Raw genomic sequence first — 20,601 nt, 5'->3', positions numbered from 1 at the left:
TCATGAAAATTTTCAAATATCGGATGACGGATGATTTAATAAAAATGTGCATTTGTTAGCTAACTTTTTAAATGATCGTTAATGGCGGCCGCTTATGTCTTGAATTTTTGTTGACATGACAGGTGATATAGCAAACAACATAACTTGCTTACCAATGATATAAAGAATATACAGCTTCAAAATAATTAGTGTATGATATAACGATAAATTTTATCAGATAGTTCGTGAAAAAACATACACACAAAACAAAAGGACACATTGAGCACAAATCTTTAAACCAAATGTAAAACTTCTGAAATCAGCTTGATGGAACTTTTTAGGGTTTGGATCAAATACAAATGATTAACATGCTAAACGTGATAATCAAGTTAAGTAATTATATATACAAGTAGAGTAATATTGTAATTACATTACTTGTATATATAATTATTATACTTGATTCTCACGTTTAACACGTTAATTTCATTTATACGTTAACTTTCCCCAACTTTTTATTGATTAGTAATGTGTTGACGAGTCCTTTTGGTATCTTAAAAATTTTAAACATAGAGGTACTGTCATTAGATTTATCAAATATCTGTAACAAATGATATAACTTGTGTAACTGTTATTTCAATATAAAAAATATACTATAATTCTTACAATTGTTTTTCCCACTAGAATTTCAAATTTTGTTAGCATGGTCGTTTATTTAGTCAATTTATTTTTGAACGGCCAACAAATCCTTCAAATAGGCTACTTATTAGATTCATCATATTGGAAATTCGGGATACACTCGCTTTTCAATCGGTGAAAAACTTCGCCTAAGGCTAACGCTCGTGAACACTTTATATAACAATTTTCATAAGTAATTTGATTTTTTAACGAAGGAAAAATTTATTATTATTATTATTATTATTATTATTACTATTATATTAATTTTTTTTGTGAAGAGTGGTAATAAGTAAATCTGTACTTACCCAAATAACTTAGGGTGTGTTTGGTTGGGTCTGAATGGGCCTATTCAGAGGACAAAGTCTGGTTCGCTCAGATTTAAGGGTGTTAACATCATACATCTGAAAGCTCCATCATCCTCTTATTCGTTCAGATTGAAATTGAAGGCTGAATGGTTCAGAGACAATTCTTTCTTTCTCCTTCTCTTCTGGCTACCAGGCACAACACCACCACTTGATTTCAAGCACAAAAAAGGTATGATTTTTGTTTCCCTACTTGATTTATACTCTTATGTTTCCCCACCGTCAGTCGATTTCTACCTCTGGGGTTTGATAGGCTAGGCCTAGAAGCTAGGGTTTATGGTATGAACGGCTAATTGATGTTCAGTTTAAGTTAATTGATTAATTTTCGTTGATTCTTGCTTTGGTTCTAACAGCTAATCTGTAGTTAGAGATAAAAAAAAATGAGGTACATGTTCTTGAAACCCTAATCTTTGAATTCAAGAAGGTGTAACCCATAATATTAATTGAATGCCATAGATTAAGATTATTTACTTATGTTACTGGAAATACAATGTATGATTATATATTATATAGTTACTAGTTGATATAGCAGGTAAGTGTTTTTAATTGCGTTGTTCTTCTTGAGTTTAACAGTAGTAGGTTGCTCTTTTAATTGTGTTGTCTTTCCATATGTGAAACCTGAGCCTGTGGTTGTGAAAAAAAGGTTAAACCAACACTAATAAGAAAACTTGAAGCACATTTGATAGGTTAAAGCTAAAAAAATAGTAACCAAACAATCAAACTGCATGGAGAGATTGGTGTATATATGCATACAGTAATATGAAAAGCCACCTTCAAAGTCCCACAAAAGTGCCCATGGTTAAGTCCAGAAATTTGTGTAACATACTCCTAATTTTAAACCACAACTAATTTTTTCTTGCAAATTTGTTATCATAAATTGAAAAATATAACGCAGTTTTCATAAATAATAATGCCTAGTAACGTAATCTTAATGATACTTTAATCATAATTGCATTTTGCAATTAGGTTTTTGAACTTGTATGAGGCTAAACTTTAGCTCTCAGATGATTTTCGGATGTTTTCTGTGATTACAGTGATTGTGTTCGTACAACCTGCGAATCCATGGATTTAGGATAGTTTCAATTGTAACACAACTGAATCCTTCCTCACCGATCAGAGGCGGTCGATCGAACCATGTTTCCGTCGTCGCATCCACCTGAACCACCATTGCCGACTGTCAGTTGCAGTCTTAACTGATCTAAAGTCATAAAAGACGTGGCAATCATCCCGTATTTTATATCGTTTCGAAGCTTTATAAGTCTACGTTACTTAGATTTTTAGTTTGGGGCATGAAACCAAATGTAAGTGGGAAAAATCGTTAAAAAGCTACAGCTGCGCAGATCATTGCTAAAGTATAAACTTTATTGTATGTATTCAAACTATGGGGGATGAACCGAATACCCGTTTGCGGTGACTTACATATGGTTGGAACCATTAATTGTGTTTATAAGATATATGCTTTGCAACAACTTTGCTATTAATTAATTATATTTATTTGTCATTTGCAACAACATTACACCTGGCCCTTATGCTACAATTTTACAAAAGAAAATGGATGTTGATTTGAGAGTTAAAAGGTAATGCCCCATGTCTTTTAAATAGAAATGCTAAATATGGTTTCCATATGAAACAATTGCAATTTACACTTGCATATTTGACATCTAACCGACATATGCATATTTTATGTTTTAGCAAATATAGTGCAATGAGTGGTGTTTACTTGACAGTTGCAATTTAAGTTTTAGCATATTTGACATCCAATTGACTTGCATATTTTATGTTTTAGCATATTTTATATCCAATCATTTTTGGTTTGTGAATGTGCTAACAACCATCATTTTGGGCTACTGGACATATGTGCTTGATGCTTGCTTTGTTTGTGGTATTATTGAATTACCTGAAAGTTACTTTATAAAAATTCAAATGTGCTTGATTGCAATTCTTCCTTTTCTCACTCTGTTACTCTAATTTACTCTAATTTTGGGCTACTGGACGTATGGTTGTTTATATATTTAACTGTGTTTTGTTAGGTAATTTTTACGGTTCGGGACTTCGGGTGAAGACGTCGGCTCGGGTTGCAAGGGTGAAGACGTCGGTTCGGAAGTTATTGTTTATTACTTCATTTGTAAACATATAGGTTTGTGGTACTTTGAAACTTCTTTGTATAAAATTTTCATCTTTAGGCATATATCGTGTATTTTGGGTTTTGTATATGTATATAAGCTTTTATATATTGTGTTTCCAGAATTTTAGCTAATTGAAAAAAATACACCCCTTATCAAAAGGTGCGGTTGTATATTTACAGTTGTTGTTCATGAATTTAACAGAAGATGCGGTACCTATTTAACAGATGCTTGTTGAATTCGGGCTTCTTAGAAATTAGGGCCAATATATATTTGTTACAATCTGTTTAGAATCATTTAGCTCTTTTGAATAATTTAAAATCATTTAGATATTTTGAATGAGATTAATACCAAATCATGCAAAGGGGTAAAATAGTAATTTTGCACAGTTATTCAAATGTCTAACCAAACACATACATTTCATTAAGCTCTTACTGGTTCAGATCATCTTACTCATTCAGACCTCTTACCCATTCAGCACTTAACAATTCAGAGGTTTGTGAAACAGCCCCTTACACATAATTTAAACTCCTATAATAGACTGATTTTTTTTTTCAGGTTTCGATATAAAAGAAATAATGATATGATTTATTTTGAACTTTTATTTAAATTAACCTGTATTTAAAATAACATATTACATTTTAATAATACGAGACAAAAGAAAATGTTATTTTGAACTTTGATATAATATAAAAATTGTAATAACATGTGATATGATACGATAACATAACATAAAAGCATTCACTTTTTGTCTATTAAATTTAGTGAATGAGATTATATAATATAAGGAGTGGTTTAGGGAGAAAGAAAACGTAATAATATTATGTATATATGAAAAGTTATTGTCCACCATCCATAACTTTTTAATATATTTTGTAGGGGTGACAATCTTAACCCATGAGTTGAATGGTTGTATCAAATTGTATAAGATGAGTCAGAATGGGTCAAACTAAAAAAAGAAAATGATTGAAACGGGTCAAAACGGGTTGACATTTCTCGAGTTTTTTTTATGGAACGAGAAAAACGGAGGAAACTTTTTGTTATTTTTACTTTTTAAGTTTTTGATTTATATTTCGAGTAATAATTTTTTAATTATTTTTTTTGAATTTTTTGGTAAGGGGTTTTGAAATGTGTTTTAAAATCTCAACCCATTTTGACCAATTTCAAAACCCCTCATCAAAAAATAAAAAAAAATAATTAAAAAATTATAACTCGAAATATAAATCAAAAACTTAAAAAGTAAAAATACCAAAAAGTTTTCTCCGTTTTTCTTGTTCAAAAAAAAAACTCGAGAAATGTCAACCCGTTTTGACCCGTTTCAATCATTTTCTTTTTTTAGTTTGACCCATTCTGACCCATCTTATACATTTTGATACAATCCATGGATCAAGATTGCCACCTCTAATATTTTGCAAACGGTTTTGAGTGAAAGAAAAATAAAAGGTAATGATAAATGTATAAAAAATTGTATTTGATTGAAAAATAAGAGAGGAAATATAATGTGTTTTAGTGTAATCGTGGGTTTGAAGACATGGGCAGAAATGAGAATGTTCTAACACAACACAACACAACACAACACAACATAATATTAGGGCCATGTTCAAAAAAAAATAAAGAAAAATAAATAGAAAAATCATAACTCAAATTTTAATAAAAAAATGAAAAAAGTAAAACACAAAAAATATTTCCACTGTCTTACTTGTTCTAAAAAAAGCATACACAATATTGAAGAAAAAAGATCATTGCGTTTTTTTAATTAATCATTGTGTTTTTTATTTATTTTCATCATTAATTGTGTTTTTTTTCTTTGACATTTGTTTTTTTTTGCTTGATATTGTGTTATATTATTTAACGTTTTGTTATATTTTATCTGGAATTGTATTATATTTTGCGATATATTGTGTTTTTTTATTTATTATTGTGTTTTTTTGTTTATTTTCGTCAATGTGTCTTTTTTTCGGCATTGTGTCATTTCGTCGATTTTTTAAACAGAAATAACTAGGGAAACATTTTCGTTTTTTTAAATGTTTACTTTTTTTATTTATATTTTGAATTACAATTTTTTTATTTGCTTTTTTTATATTTTAGGGATTTTTAGTCAAATTCTTCCCACACTTTTCATTTTTGTCTCTATTTGCATTTTTAGTTTTTCCTATAATATTAATATGATATATCTTATATCCAAATAAAATAAATATTATATCTTAAAAGTATGTGATATTGATTAGATTAACCTAACTAAAATTACAGCTCGAAAAAAAACTAAAAACTAAAAGTTGATGATATTGAATGACTTCTAAACTATATTTATTAAATTCACATATACATCATTGTGACGATTAAATCTTGCTATTTATTTATAATTAGTTTTTAACCCCCGTATTACGGGGGTTGTTTTATATTATTTGTTTTTAATATATATTTATTTTTTGAATTTTTATCTTTTTTTATTGTATGGAGGTTAATAATATACTTATGATTTGATGATAAATTGTTTCACAAATAAATGAGATGTTATAACCCGGTTTAAAAGCTATATGAGTTTGATGAGACCAAAGACCCGTATATTTTTTTTACTACAAATTGGTTTTTTAATTATAAATAATATATATCTTTTTTTAAATAAATCATATATTAATTTTTAGTATATCACTACTTTATAGGATTTTTACATCAAATATTTGGTGAGATTAGTTTTTAATTTAATGAGATGTTATAACCCGTTTAAGAAATATATGGGTTTGATAAGACCCATACCTGCGAACTCGGGTCAAATGCATGATAAGTCTCCATTTAAAAATCAAGCAAATCTATTGACTCCAAAAAAGAAGGGAACGACCACATCGCGACACTTAGGATTTTTGGATTTTCGTTTATATATATTTTATATGCTGAATTTAAGAAAACATCATATTATATTATAAAAATATCGAAAAGGGAAAACGACGTATACAAAACTAAAACGTGAGGTAACTTTAATAATATGTACGTTTGTGATTCACTTACCTGTACTAGTTTATTTATAAATATACATTTTCGTCTAACTTTCAGCTTCAGGTATTGTACATTATGCAATATGTATTGTACGCTGTTCTTCAATTGTATTACCCTTTATTCTATGTGTACAAGCCTCTTAAGCATTTGACTAAGCAACTCAGTTTTAAGCCACGTCTCCTGTCAAAACTGACAGATTATGGCTTCACTCTACTTCATTTTTTCTCTCTCTAAATCGTTAATAACCACCATGACCATCCATCTTCGTCGCCTAGCCTTCATTTTTCCATCGTCTTCTGTCTTCACACCACGCTCCGTCTTCCTTTTCATCGTCACTGTTGCCGGGTTCGGGTTTTCCAGACTCTTGGTGGCGGTGACGTGGGGTTAAAGCGGTTGATATGGCGGTCGTGTTATGGCAGACGGTGGAGATTGTGGTTGTTAATGGTGGTGGCCGATTTTTGTGTGTTGGTTGTAGTGGTCTTGGTGGATGTTTCTTAACCATAATTCGACCTTATCTATATTTTGATTGTGCAGATTGTCTTTTGAAGCTTCAATTAGACGGAACCATGGTTTCAATTTCCTCGAGCTTCAACGCATGGTAAACTCCCGATACTTTCTTAACATGTTATGATAAGATTTTTCTTCTTTTGTATTTGGTGTATACCCAATTTGTAATGAATTCAATTTGCAAAAAAGATTTGTTCTTTTTGTATTTGGGGGTTATATAATAAAGTTCTTTAAATTCGTAGAAAACCCAAATCTTATAACCAAAAAGATTTATTACAAGGCAATTGGTGAGAATAAAATGGCTAAATGATCATTATTTGGGAAATCAATAAAAAGGAAGCTGCCTGATATAGGTTTCTTTGTTTGCTTCTTTAACATCTCGGTTTTTCGGATGCCCGCCAGGTGTTTGATCATTTGTTGATGCTTTTTTTTCCAGAAGATTAGGATTATGTGATTTGTGAAATAGATGGCCGCTGCTGCATACATTGATTTATACCAGATTTCGTGTTTTGTGGAATTCTGTTGTTTGATGAGGGCAAAACATGACTTTTGTGGTTCTAACATATTCTTTTATATTTGATGTGCTCACTAAATCCCTAATTTATCTGTTATGTTAACAATAGGATGAGCAAATGTTACTGGCAACCGGTACCGACTCGATTTCGGTACCGTTACCATGTTTTTAAGAAAATTGGGATCGGTGCCGGTATTTAACGACTTTTTTGCCTACAGTACCGGTAACACCGAATCGAGCATTTTCGGTTGTACCAAGTTTTTAACAAAACAGATACCGAAAAAATCGGGATCGGTATCGGTATTGGTCAGTGTTGGAAGTAATTTCGGACTCCAAGTCACAAGTCGGTGAACTTGAGGGACCAATGTTGGCAAGCTGGTCATAGTTGGTTATGTTTTCTAATTACGTTATGTTTCCTAATTGTATTGTAATTATAATAGGTAATGTCTTGTCTAGCAAGTTAGATTAGTCTATATAAACAAGATAAGTTAGGTTGGTATTCGAGCGGCACTGATTCGGAAATACTAGGTTTCTGATCGGAGTGCATGTGTTAACCAACGGCAGGCAACGAGTAGCTTATTTGTACGGTGGCAACTCGAAAACAAGTTGGTTTTCGATCGGGTGTTTGGCTGGTTAAAGGTGTTCGGCGTGAAAAGGCTAATCGGTAATTAATTGGATATTGAATTATTTTGTTGCATGTTTTAAATCGTAGTCTCTTTTCACATACGGGTAAATCAAACTTGTGGCGGAGTTCTTTATTGTTAGGAGGACATAGGGAATTAGTATATTTTTTTTTGTGCAAAATAAAGTCAACATAACGGGTTCAAGAATTGAAGCAGAAAGAATTTTTACTTTTATGTTGCAACATACAAGGAATCCAAAAACCAAAAAGGAGTTTTGATGTTTTTGGGTTACGAAGAGTACAAACAAGCCGGTTTGATGTATTTTTATTATTGGTTCAACAAGTTTGGGTTGATCACTATTCACGCTATTTTTTTTGGGATGAACAAGCGGGTTTAATTCAAAGTGCATTTTTTTTGGTTGAATGAGTTATGTTCTGACCTAAGGGTTTGATATGTTGGATCGAACCGGGTACTCACTAAGAAGATCAAGAAGATTGTTGTTCGCTCGATTAGATGACCGGGATTGCAGCCAAATGAGTGGTTATGCGTTTTCATACGACCGAGTGAATGGTCGGGGACAGGGTCACAGAGGTAGTCGAGTTCGGGGGAGCCGAAGAACACATCTATGGATCAAGAAAAGTTATGGGGAGATCAAGACCAAGATGGTTGTGGAAACCAAGAAGGTCAAGATCATGGTTCGAATCATACATGCGAAGAAGACAGGTTTGGAGACAAAAATCCGTCTATTTCGAGTCAGAAATTAGGGGGTGATTGTTGGAAGTAATTTCGGACTCCAAGTCACAAGTTGGTGAACTTGAGGGACCAATGTTAACAAGCTGGTCATAGTTGGTTATGTTTCTTAATTACGTTATGTTTCCTATTTGTGTTGTAATTATAATAGGTAATGTCTTGTCTAGCAAGTTAGGTTAGTCTATATAAACAAGATAGGTTAGACATTATAGATTGTGGTGGTGTGAGATGCAACCGAGTTAGGGTTCATCCAAGAGACACACACGAGATGTAATCGAGTTAGGGTTCATCAAGAGTCAAACCGAGTTAGGGTTTGAGATAGTTTGTAATAAGTTTTTAGAGTTATATTTTCTAATTAATATAAACGAGAGTTATTCGTTTAATTCGTGTGTTGATTATCGATCCGGGACTTGAGTCGGTACCGGTACGGGTACCGAATAATGTAAATTATCAGGTTTAAATTGTTTAATCGATGTTTGGTATGTCAAAAGATCACATGGTGACCCAACTTTTGAAAGGTTTCATGGAAAGAATTATGCTTTCGGTTAAATTTGGAGTACTTTAGATCTCTATATTTGTTAATATGCATTTACTTATTCTTTTTGTTAGATAAATCTCCCGTGTGCCATTTTATTTGTTGCAGTTGCTAATTGGAAATTGACTATGTTTAAGGACTTTTGAGTCTTTGAAACTCGTTGAGACGTTTGAGATAATCCCAAAAGGTAATGAATTCTAAAAAGGTAACAATCATTTTTTTATATATGCTCATTTAACAACCATTGTAGGACAAGTGTGTAGGTGACTTTCTATGGGTTTTTAGCTTATGGGAGTACAATCGTATGCATCATAGCATTTGTATAATCACAAGTACATGCTTCACTACACGTGTATCAAAATTGCTTTTTAGTGGCGAGAGCATTCGTATTTCTTGAGTTTATTTATTTGATCAAATATTATTTTGCAGTTTGCTTCGCCAATAGAAGATACTTGGCATGATCCACATCTTAACTTTCCTGAGTATTTATATGGCCTAAGGTGTATATGACGGCTGCAAGCACTGTGTCAACAGTGGCTGGTACATAAACATGTATTTTTAGTATGCTTTACTGTGTATATCTGTGTTCATATTGTAAAATTTATGTGTGAGCTGTGGAGGTATAAAGATTGTGTTGTGTGGATGAAACTTATGTAAGGATGATAATTTCATATGGGTTTATTACTGTCTATGTTGTGTGGAAGAAACTTATGTAAGAATGATAATTTCATATGGGTTTGTTTACTGTCTATTTTATTTCAATATCATGGTTTCAAAACTTTTTTATGAAATAATATTGCTGCACTTATTTGAAGCATTTGTCTAGGAAGTATCATGATAGGCTAAAAAAATGCAGCATATATCAGCAACTATAATACGAACTAAGCCCAACAAGTTTGTGCTCCAACATCCAATTAGCAGCCAACTATTCCGTAATGCGGCGGGTGAGCCAACTTGTTTTGTATAAAACTTGCATCGAGATGTAAAAAAAGCAAGAACTTCTTATCGATACATACAGAAACTTTTACAATACGGCTTTCATTATTTTTAAAATAGTGAAATTATATTATTATATTATATTTCTTAATAAAATATACTTATTTATGCTTTGTAAATTATAACTACTAGAAAGTTACCCCGCACGTTGCGGCGAAAACCGGACTTGACACTCCGAAAAATCATTAAAAAAGTTAAATCAAAGAAAAAATGGTATAAAACAATAAATTTTGTAAGTTCACAAAGTAGTTGCTTTGTAATAGTAAAGAAAAGCCAAAGAAAATACATGAGCATGCCAAAAAAAAAAACTATGGTTACTGGACTTACTTCCTCGGAAGATGACATGAAACACGTCCGAGGCTAACCAAAATCGGTTTCAAAATAACTGAAAATGAAGTTTGAAACACCAAAAATGCGTACGTATTAAATCTTGTAATCCGTAGACATAAAATTTAATCTTTTTAGTTTCAAATCAGCTCTCGTTTGTGTTACATAGCATCAAAATTTAAAACTTTTAATTACAAATATGCCCTTGCATATTAATGGCCGGTTTGGAATATGCAGCTTTTACTAAATCTGATCATTTGTATTTACCAAACAACAATTTCACTTCAGTAACTGAATCAACAAATGTAATAACAGCCTTCAGAAACTACAGGCAAAATGGTAAGTTTTTGAAATGGTAAGTTGCAAATCAACTTTATCAACATAACAGTCCATTAATAAGTTTAAGATTATATTATGACACCAAGACTTGAGTGCTGCTAAGTCGCAGGTGTGAGCAGCACATCTTGATTGTCATAAGCACCATAAACGTCTTATAAATACATGTGAATTTACCAAGATAAACCTTTTTTGCAAGAGTTCCACCTAATTATACACCACTGTGAAAAAGAATTAAGAACAACATATGAACTACTTCCTAGTTTTAGATTTATTTTAAAGCAAACAAAAATAAAAATATCATCAAGAAATGAAAAAACCAAACCTGCCTGCTTCTCTTGTTTTGAGTTGCAAACAGCAAATACAGAGTGTATTTCAATTTTCAAAATTACCCCTGAGACACCCTTGTAGTTCTATCTATTAACTTAAAAATACCCAAAATAGAATTTTGACTTGCTACCAAAATGACCTGCAATCAAGCTTCGACCTAAGGTGTATTCATCACAGCCTAAATCTCAAAGTGAAAATACATCACGCGCACCTTACCTCGAAAGCCTATAGCCGACCCACAACAACAACAACGTCTAATCGTCTTTTGTCGACGATTAGGGTTCAATTTTAGCAGATTAGAGTTAAATTTCACAGAAGGGAATGTGAAGGCTTGGAACGACTTAGGGTTCATCAACATATTGTTCAGTATGTATGTAACAGAAAACATGGATACTACGATAAACCTACAACTAAAACATACCTGTCACAGAAAGGGTAATTTGGTCCATCAACAATTACCTAGCTAATATAATAATAAGGTATAATTTAATTAACTTTGATCTATTATAATATAAATGATCATGTAGGCCATACATAAATATACATATCCATATATTTATTCTTACACAACAACCTGTAATCTGAGCCGCCGACCCACAATAACAACGTCTAATCATTCAATTTAGCATATTAGGGTTCGATTTAGAGTTCTTCAACAACCTGGAAAATCCGAGTTCCCGCTAGAGAACTACCGTTAGAGAGGGAGAGTAAATAAAAAGTCAGAAAACAGTTATGAAATGGCTAACTTCTAAGGACGTGTACAATATGTGGCATAAAAATGAAGCTATAAGTGCTTGTACATGATGCAGTAAAAACGGTATGACTAGCACAGTGTAAAAATGTGAGTACCGGAAACTTCTAAATTAATATATATATATATATGTATAATTTTATATAATCTATATTCTTTTGACATAATCACAAATTTTGTCTTTTAAATATACTCGATTTATGGATCAAGTCCTTTAAAAAGTTTATTTACGGACGATATCCTTTATATGACAAAATACATTCGCTTTTTGTCATTTACACTAACTGTCATAAAAAAATCCAGTTAAATCCAAACATGTTAAAACTTAAAGGGGTTTTTGTTTAACATATTTTATTTAGTTTCTTTTTCTAATAATATATTAAATTTGTTTTTTAATTATAATACTTAAATAGTATGCGTAAAAAGACTTAAATGCCATCACATGCCAAGACTTAACGGGGTTTTTGGATGCCAGTTGGTCAAAAGGACAAAAATCAAACAAACATTCCATGTAAATGACACCGCCTGCAAGTAGACTTTTTAAATGATATAATTCATAAATTGCATATGTTTGAAAGACAAAATTTGTAATCATGTCTTTTTATTTTAGCTTGGCCATATAGAAAATTTTTTTCACCTAAATTCCAATACACACCCTTTCCCGCTAAAAATGGTCAATGACCGTCATCTAGGGACAATATTACGGTCAATGATGGTTAATTATGGTCAATGATGGTTAGCTAGGGTTAATATTAGTCATTGATGGTTAGTTAGGGTCAATATTAGTCCACACTACTCCCAAACTATGCCTAATGACTGAATTTGAACATGAGATTTCCCACCAAAAGACAAACATTTATCACTATGCCAACTACCTAAGTGGCAATGATAGACAATTCGGGTCAATGATAGTCAATTGGGATCATAAATGCCTAAATGGTTAATGATGGTATGGCAATCACAATGATGGTAAACATTGATCAATGATGACCCGATATAACGCACTATAATCCGATATAACTAATCTAATATGAGTCGCTGCGGCATGATAGAACATTGTAAGACTTATATGGCATACCAAAGCCCTATAGTTTATTGTTTGAATGAGCTTCAAAATCTCTAATATGACGTTTGGACTTTGAAATGCAATTCACATAAATGTTTTTGTTATGTATCACTCTCGTACAACTCCATGTCACATATCGTGGGTTCTAGTGTTTCAAATGCATATTAATTAACTAAAGTCGTTTGTTCAATATTAGTAGTGGGTAGTTGTTAAGTAGTGGGTAGTTACTATGTTAGGTTATTTATAGCTTGTTAACATTTGTTTTGAGTATGATTGAAAAATGATGATTTGAACAATCAAAGTCTCTTCCAAAAGTCTTTAATTTATATCTGATTTCTTTCTTTTTTCTTGGACCATTTGATTAGCAAACACGGTTCGTAACAGTTTTCAAAGGCCTTGATGGTCGAGTACTTCAATTAGTGGATGGGTACTTGATTTTACAGAAACAATAGATGGTCATTAGTACTCCAATAACTCATTAGCTTATAAGTAGTATATATGTGTCTTTCCTCTATGTCCTTTTGACTTTTTCTATTTATACATCCATTCTTGAATTTTCGACTTTAGGTAAATTGGTAAACTGCAGTAGATGGTATTGTTTTACTAGCTTCCTAAGACATCCCTTTGACCCATAATAACATTCCACAAGCAATAGTAATCTCCAATTGCTCAATCATCATTTTTGATACAAATCGCAACCCTTACAGTATTGCCAAAATGACAACCATTGAACAACATCATACCCAGTATCAAAATCCAAAAACTAGCATTCGAGTTGTATTTGAATTCACATTTACATAGTCAGGCCCAAGAACAAATATAGGAATTTGCTGTTAATAAAAAGTTAGGTTGCTCAATTCATTTTAGGTACTAGTAATTAGGGTTTGGGTCAAATACAAATGAAATTAACGTGTTAAACGTGAGAATCAAGTAGAGTAATTTTATATACAGGTAGGATAATTATCATAGAGTAATTACATAATTATTCTATTATGTAATTACATAATTACTCTACTTGCATGTATATATAATTACTCTAATTGATTCTCAAGTTTAGCACATTAATTTCATTTGTGCATTAACTTTCCCTCTAGTAATTATATGTTAACTATTTATAAAATGCATTAATATTAGTACAAAATATATTTTTTGGATCGTTTTTATATTTTGTCGGTTATTAAGAAAATAAGTTTAAATCAAATAATTTAAAATAAATGGAATAATATAAACATCAAAATGGTTGATAATTGAATGGTTTTAAAATGTTCACGAAACAATTAACTGAATTATCATTGAAATTAATCTGAAATAAATTTATTAGTATTGTAGAGTTATGCACAGAAGGAAAATGGCTTTACAAATTAATATCGTGCCTTAAAAAAAAGGTTAATATTGTGCAATTCAAGTTAGTTGGGCCTAAATAGGGTTGCAATAAAACGGCGAAAGAAATAAGCACAAGAAACCAACAATTTAGCTGGGCCAGGGTCCAGGGAATAAAAAGAAACCATGATAAGCAATTTATGATTGTATTGTTTTTCGGGGAAGATTCATGTGCATTATGATTTTAATTATAATTTTAATATGAAATACAGAAAATAACATTAATTTATAAAAATATGAGAACGTAAGGAACAATACCAATTACAATACCAATCTACATAAACAATGATTTATATTAACAAAGAAAAAAATCTAAAAATTACAACAAAAGAATCAAAATTTAGAACAAAATAATAACAGCAAATACCAGCAAATATTTATAACAACAAAAGAAAAAAAATCTAATAACAACAACAAAATATAAATCAACACATACTTATAACGTCTCATAATAAAAAATTAGCAAATATGAACAAAAAATAACAACAAGCACCTATAAACCTAATGATAACAACAAATTGGTTCTCACTGTTTTTATGTTAAAAATAAAATGTATTTGATCATGTGTCTTGTTTTTCTTGAAGTTTATTAATAAGATGGTTCTTTACTTAGTGACAATGTATATATTGTTCATATTTATGGTGAGTAGTTATTTTGTGATCACAATCCGGTGTAAGTTTTGGATATGCAAAAGTGTTCAATTTAATTTATAAATCGTGCTTAAAACTTGAATGGGTGTTTATTATTGTGCTATTTAATAATTGAATTCATGTTATTAGGGTTTGCTGCCAACTTTTGGTTTTGAAAGAGAAGCAATGGCGAAGGATTATTGGGGCCCGAGTGGCCCCGGCCCCCTGTTTTTTTATGCGGTAGTGTAAATTACCTGTTTTCGTCAGAAATTTTTTATACGTAGTGTAAATTTAGCCGTTTTCGACCAAAATTTGATATACGCAGTGTAAACTTTAGCCGTTTTCGGGCGAAGTTTTTTATACGTAGTGTAAAATTTAGCCGTTTTCGGCCGAAGTTTTTTATACGTAGTGTAAAATTTAGCTGTTTTCGGCCGAAATTTTTTATACGCAGTGTAAAATTTAGCCCTTTTCGCCTGAAATTTTCTATACATAGTGCAAAGTTAGCCGTTTTCGCTCGAAATTTTCTATACATAGTGTAAATTTAGCCGTTTTCGGCCAAAAATTAAGTCCGCCCCCATTTGTTTGTGAAATTTTGTATACATTTTGAGTCCCCCCCGCTGTCTTAGTCCAAGCTTCACCACTGAAGAGAAGACTAGACTTTGTTGATTATATTGACAATCATAAGTACTTGGTTTCTAATGATCATTCACCATTGATTGTTTTTCGGATCTCATATTGTACGAATCAATTTTCATTTAGATGACACTCCAAGACGTGTTTCTATTTGGTTACAAATCGTGATGCAGCGGTAAAACGAGAATGGAGATCGATCACGTTGATTCAACGAATACCCGTGATGAACTTCCAAAACCCTAAAAATCCCACCCAAATGTTTCAGGGAAAATGAAGAGAAAATTGATAATTATTGAAATTGAAGTCTGACTTTTGCAATTACATAAGAAACATATAAATAAGGGTTCAAATACAAAATGGGCCCTAAAAAGGCCATGGGCCAAACACAAACCCAAAATAAAAAATGCAAAAACTGCTGAAAAAACGTAAAAACGCCCATAACTTTATTTAGGAGGTGTTTTTGGGCTTCAGACAGGGGCCAAAACGCAGTGGGCTTTTTGCCACAATGTGCTCCTCGTCTCAAGCTTCGAGTTGACTGGTAATAGACTTGAAACGGAGCTTCGTGTGCCAAGTTATGCCCGTTTTCGTGGGCCATCTTTGAAGGCACGATCACGGACCTCCAAATATAGCATGACATGTTCTTCAATACTTGGGCCTCCATCAAATCGTTAGGCCAACGCGATCGGGTACTTCTGTCTTGTGTTAACCCTTCTTTACAAAATTTTATTAAAATTATGTCTATGTAGCTTTTAATCCAAAACCTTGAAACAAGTTATGTCTACGCTGCTTTCTCAACTTGATAAAAAAAAAACGAGGTTATACAAGCCAAATCTAAATTTGAAGTGATCTACTAAACAACAATGAAGGGAGCAAGTGAATCTCTTGTAAGTATTATTTCTTTTTAAAAATGTGTTTAGTTTCATTTCTTTTAAAATGTGTGTTGTTAATAGTTATTACGTACCAAAAGGTATAAACATTAAAAGATTACTTTGTTCGAGCATATCATAGAGTCATAGATATTATATAAGGCCACGTCACGGTGAAATACAAAGATGGTCCTAGCAAAAAGAACAATATATGTATCAAACTCATGAGTAGGAGCTGTTGGACGGGGCAAGGGAAAAAAACAGATTGCAAGGGTTAATGATATAAGAGATCGACATGTCTTGATACACGTACACCGTGTCAACGCCTAGTACTAGTACTTTGTATTTGCCTGCAAGAAATGAAAATGTATGTTCATTCAATATTAGACAAATTTTCTATTTGTAAGTTATAAAGTGGGCCATAACAACTAAGTGAGGTCATATTTGGTCTTAAGTAGGGTTTAGATTAAATACAAATGTAATTGATGTGCTAAATTTGATAATAAAGTAGAGTAAATATAAATACAAGTAGAATAATTACATCATAGAGTAATTAAATAAATGAGTGTACATAAAAATAATGGCATTGACATAAACTTTTTTTCACTGCATTCGAACCCAAATACCCGGACTTGGGATCTCTTTGTGAACCACAAACAAAAGATAATTTCCCGCCGGAGCAATGTTGCCAGATGGCGGAGCCCTCACAACAACTTGGTATCTTGACCTCCCGATAATCTTCGAAGCGACGCCACCATCAAGTACCAACAATCTTTGATTCATTGAAAACGAATGCGTGTTAAACGAAGGGGACACCATTGTCACCGAGACAGAGGTTAGATCCACATCACCAGTAACAGTAAACACGATAACCAATTGTTTGCCATATTTAATTTTACTATTTGTTACGGGTAGGATTATTTTGGGGCGTAATCCAGAAAAGTTTGAATCCAAGTAAGAAGGAGAGAATGTATCTAAACTGAGTTCAGTCGGGTAAAGGACGTTTGTGAATTCATATTTATCATGCGGGTTACTTCCACCAACAAGAACACGCCCATCTCGTAACAGAACCGCAGTGGAATGGTAAACTCTAGGTTTAGTGCTTGGATTTTGTACCTTGAATCGAGACCCCACTTGGTTATTAGGTAGGTATGCTACTGGGCTTAGAACTGGATTCCTCCCAAGCTCCCACCCGGCAACCCCTGCTGATGCTCCGTTGATGATCAAAACATGACCATTAGGTAGCAACAACATATCACCCATGACGCGAGCCAAAGGCATTGTCTCCATGAACCATTGTGGGTTTGGGTCAGATATTTTGATCCTTCCACAAGTATCCAACGCGCCGTCAAATATCCCCTTATTTGCATTAACGAATGCTCCTTTAGGTGCACCTCCACAAACCATTACTTCAACCTCATCTACACTATCTCCTTTTATATGTAAAGGGAGTAGCACCGCTGATCCTGTACTTGGATAATTCCTCGGTTGTCCACCGGGCATTGTCGGGTAGGTCTTCACAACTAGGTTCTTAGAGTAGTCGAACAAAATAGCGCGATTGTTGGCAAAAACGAAGAGATTCCCATCAGGATAGAGAAATACAAATGGGTATAAATTATTCTCAACATTTGGGTCATTCGTCTGAACCAAAAATGGAAAGCTCGGTGAGTTCTCGGTGGCAGACATCTTGGGGTAGAACTCATAGTTAAATGCCTGACGACCGCCAATGATAATCTGCCGTCCGTCAGGTAATAAGTGATTGGTTGCATACCACCTCTGTTTGCTCAACCCATTTGGTATCTCTTGCCAGTCACACGTGTCACACGATTTATAAGTTCTGACTCTGCGGTAACCATCATCCCATCCTCCAGTCTGGACTAAGGTCCCGTCAGGCATTAATGTTCCTGAAGAACACCAAACATTTGTGAGCACCATGAGTGGACGTACGGTATTGGAAGCGACATCATATTCGACAGAGTGGGCGGAGCAGTCGGTGGAGTTAGGGCGGCACATGCCATTTGGAAGAGAGATGTTGGAGGTTCCGAAGTCAGTACGATCATACATTACAACACGATCGTTGGGAAGTAGCTGCATGTGCATGGCTGAGATGCCTATGCTTGGGAGAAGGACATCCCATAATCCACCCGCAGCAGCTGGACATGGTGGGGCGTGTAAGAGCATGAGAACTAGAATGAGAAGATGTTGACAAAGGAGGGTGGTGGAGAAGGCCATGTTTTTTTCTTTTTGGATTGTTAATCAGGTTATTGTGTGTGTGTTGAATGTGATGCATAGAGATAGCTTTAAATACTAGTTTATGGGCTTAAGAATCACAATAGTCAATGAGTTTAATATAGTTTCTAGTTCCATAGAAAATTTTTTTTCATGCAAGTTTGTTTCTATTCTATGTTTTTAGGTGAGTAACGTACATTAAAATAAGATGGATGTTGGGTTGGTCAACTTAATTATTGACGTTGGAGAATGATTAAAATAAAGTCAATTTCAGTATCATTAATTTATATTGTTAATATCATCTACAAGAATAATATCAGAATTTGTTAGGTGATGTTAACATTCTTGATCCATAATATGATATGTCCTTTAAAACAAAATTATATTTATTCTCGAGAAATGATGGTTCTATTCGTGTTAAATTAATGGTTTTGAAGTTGTTTTTATTAAAGTTGTTATTCTTCATGTTGCGTTATTCCCAAACTCCGCCAACTTCTAAAGTTCCTTTGAAGACCACGATTTGGGTTGATTCGACCTAAGGATGGCAAAACTTGTATTATTGTATTTAACGTATCAAAGACGACATGATTAACGCAATTGTCAAACATGAATATGACTCGTTTAACTAATTTATATCTCATGCATGTCGATCTCTAACACAATTGCATTCATGTATCATGAAGGAGAAATTATGGAGCATAGCGCTTATTCATTGTAGTCATAAAAAAGTATAAAATTACATATTATTATAATACAATTACAAAGTTTGGTGTCGCAAAGTCTCGGCTGGGCAACTTTGCGTCACCTTATTGGTTCTTTTTAGTTTGCTTTAGTTTTGGTTCATAACAAACGTAACGAAAATCGGCTGAACACTTATTGGTTATTTTTGGTTTATTTTAGTTTCGGTCTGTAACAGCCGTTACGAAAACCGACCGAATGTTAAATTTATTTTGTTTTAGTTCCAGTACCGTAACAAACGTAGCTAAAACCGACCGAATGCTGATTTGTTGTTAGTTTTTGTTTTTGTTTCGATACCGTAACGAACGTGACAGAAGCCAGCCGAATTTGCATAGACTCGCCGTCTCGACGTCCGAGATTGACAACTGTAGGGTTTTACAAACGACCGAGATTTACTAGCCGACGCCACTTGGTCCACCTCAAATTTTATTATTTTTTGTTTGTATTTTGGTTTTAGTTCCGATACAATAATACACGTGGCTGAAACCGGCCGATTTCGCGTCAACTTACCGCATCTACCATTGCGACTGATAACGTTTGGTTTTACCATTGCCCGGGTTTTACCAACCCGCCCGACGGCATCGCGCCGGATAAAACGCTAGTTAATAAATAATTTCTATTTAAATATTTTGTTAGGCATACGTCTTAAAATATTAATTAAAAATTGAGCATATATAATTATCCAGATGCATGTCCCCTATAAAGGGAATCAACTTTATGATCATGTTTATTTGGGAGTTATTGAGTAATATAGTTGTGTTTGACGTCTGGAACAATTATTTTAAAATTCTAATAGTTGTTTGTAAATATTATACAAAATGAAATTTTATGTATACACTGAATAAGATTAACAAAGCAATTATTATATATGAACCTGCAAAACAACGTGCATGGCTTCATGTATTAATATTGTTGTTGAAATGTATTGGTTGGGACTTGGGTTCCTCAAGCCAATGATTAGATGTAGTTCTAAACTTCTACTTGCAATTAATCAAATTCTATCGTATATATAAGCACTATCATTAAACTATTAGATTTCCCATTCCACGTTGTACCTTGTCTATCAACAACCATCAATCATACTCTAATTTCTTTTCTTTGTCTTCCATGTTTTAGAAGAAACAGCAAACTGAGAAAATACAAAGATGGAAACGAGAACCAAAGAAAAAAAGATACATGAAATAAAATATTTATAAGACGTATTGTTTTTCTAGACATTATTAATCAGATGATTATTTATTTAATTTATGAATCGTGC

At 32.8% G+C, this 20,601-nt stretch overlaps 1 protein-coding gene and 1 pseudogene across 1 annotated transcript in view; one reads left to right on the top strand and one right to left on the bottom strand.

Moving 5' to 3' along the window:
• LOC143539479 (large ribosomal subunit protein eL8y-like) overlaps window positions 1-20,601 on the top strand; it is a 243,587-nt gene that overhangs the window by 7,993 nt on the left and 214,993 nt on the right. The window lies entirely within an intron of this gene.
• Window positions 16,980-18,852, bottom strand: LOC143539456 (aldehyde oxidase GLOX1 pseudogene; annotated as a pseudogene).

This window comes from Bidens hawaiensis, unplaced genomic scaffold, assembly GCF_021521415.1.
Source record: "Bidens hawaiensis isolate Kalapana, Puna unplaced genomic scaffold, B.hawaiensis_p1.1 tig00011896_1, whole genome shotgun sequence".
NCBI classification, from domain to species: Eukaryota; Viridiplantae; Streptophyta; class Magnoliopsida; order Asterales; family Asteraceae; genus Bidens; species Bidens hawaiensis.
The sequence above is the reverse complement of the archived record's forward strand: the minus strand, read 5'-3'. Positions and strand labels throughout refer to the sequence as shown.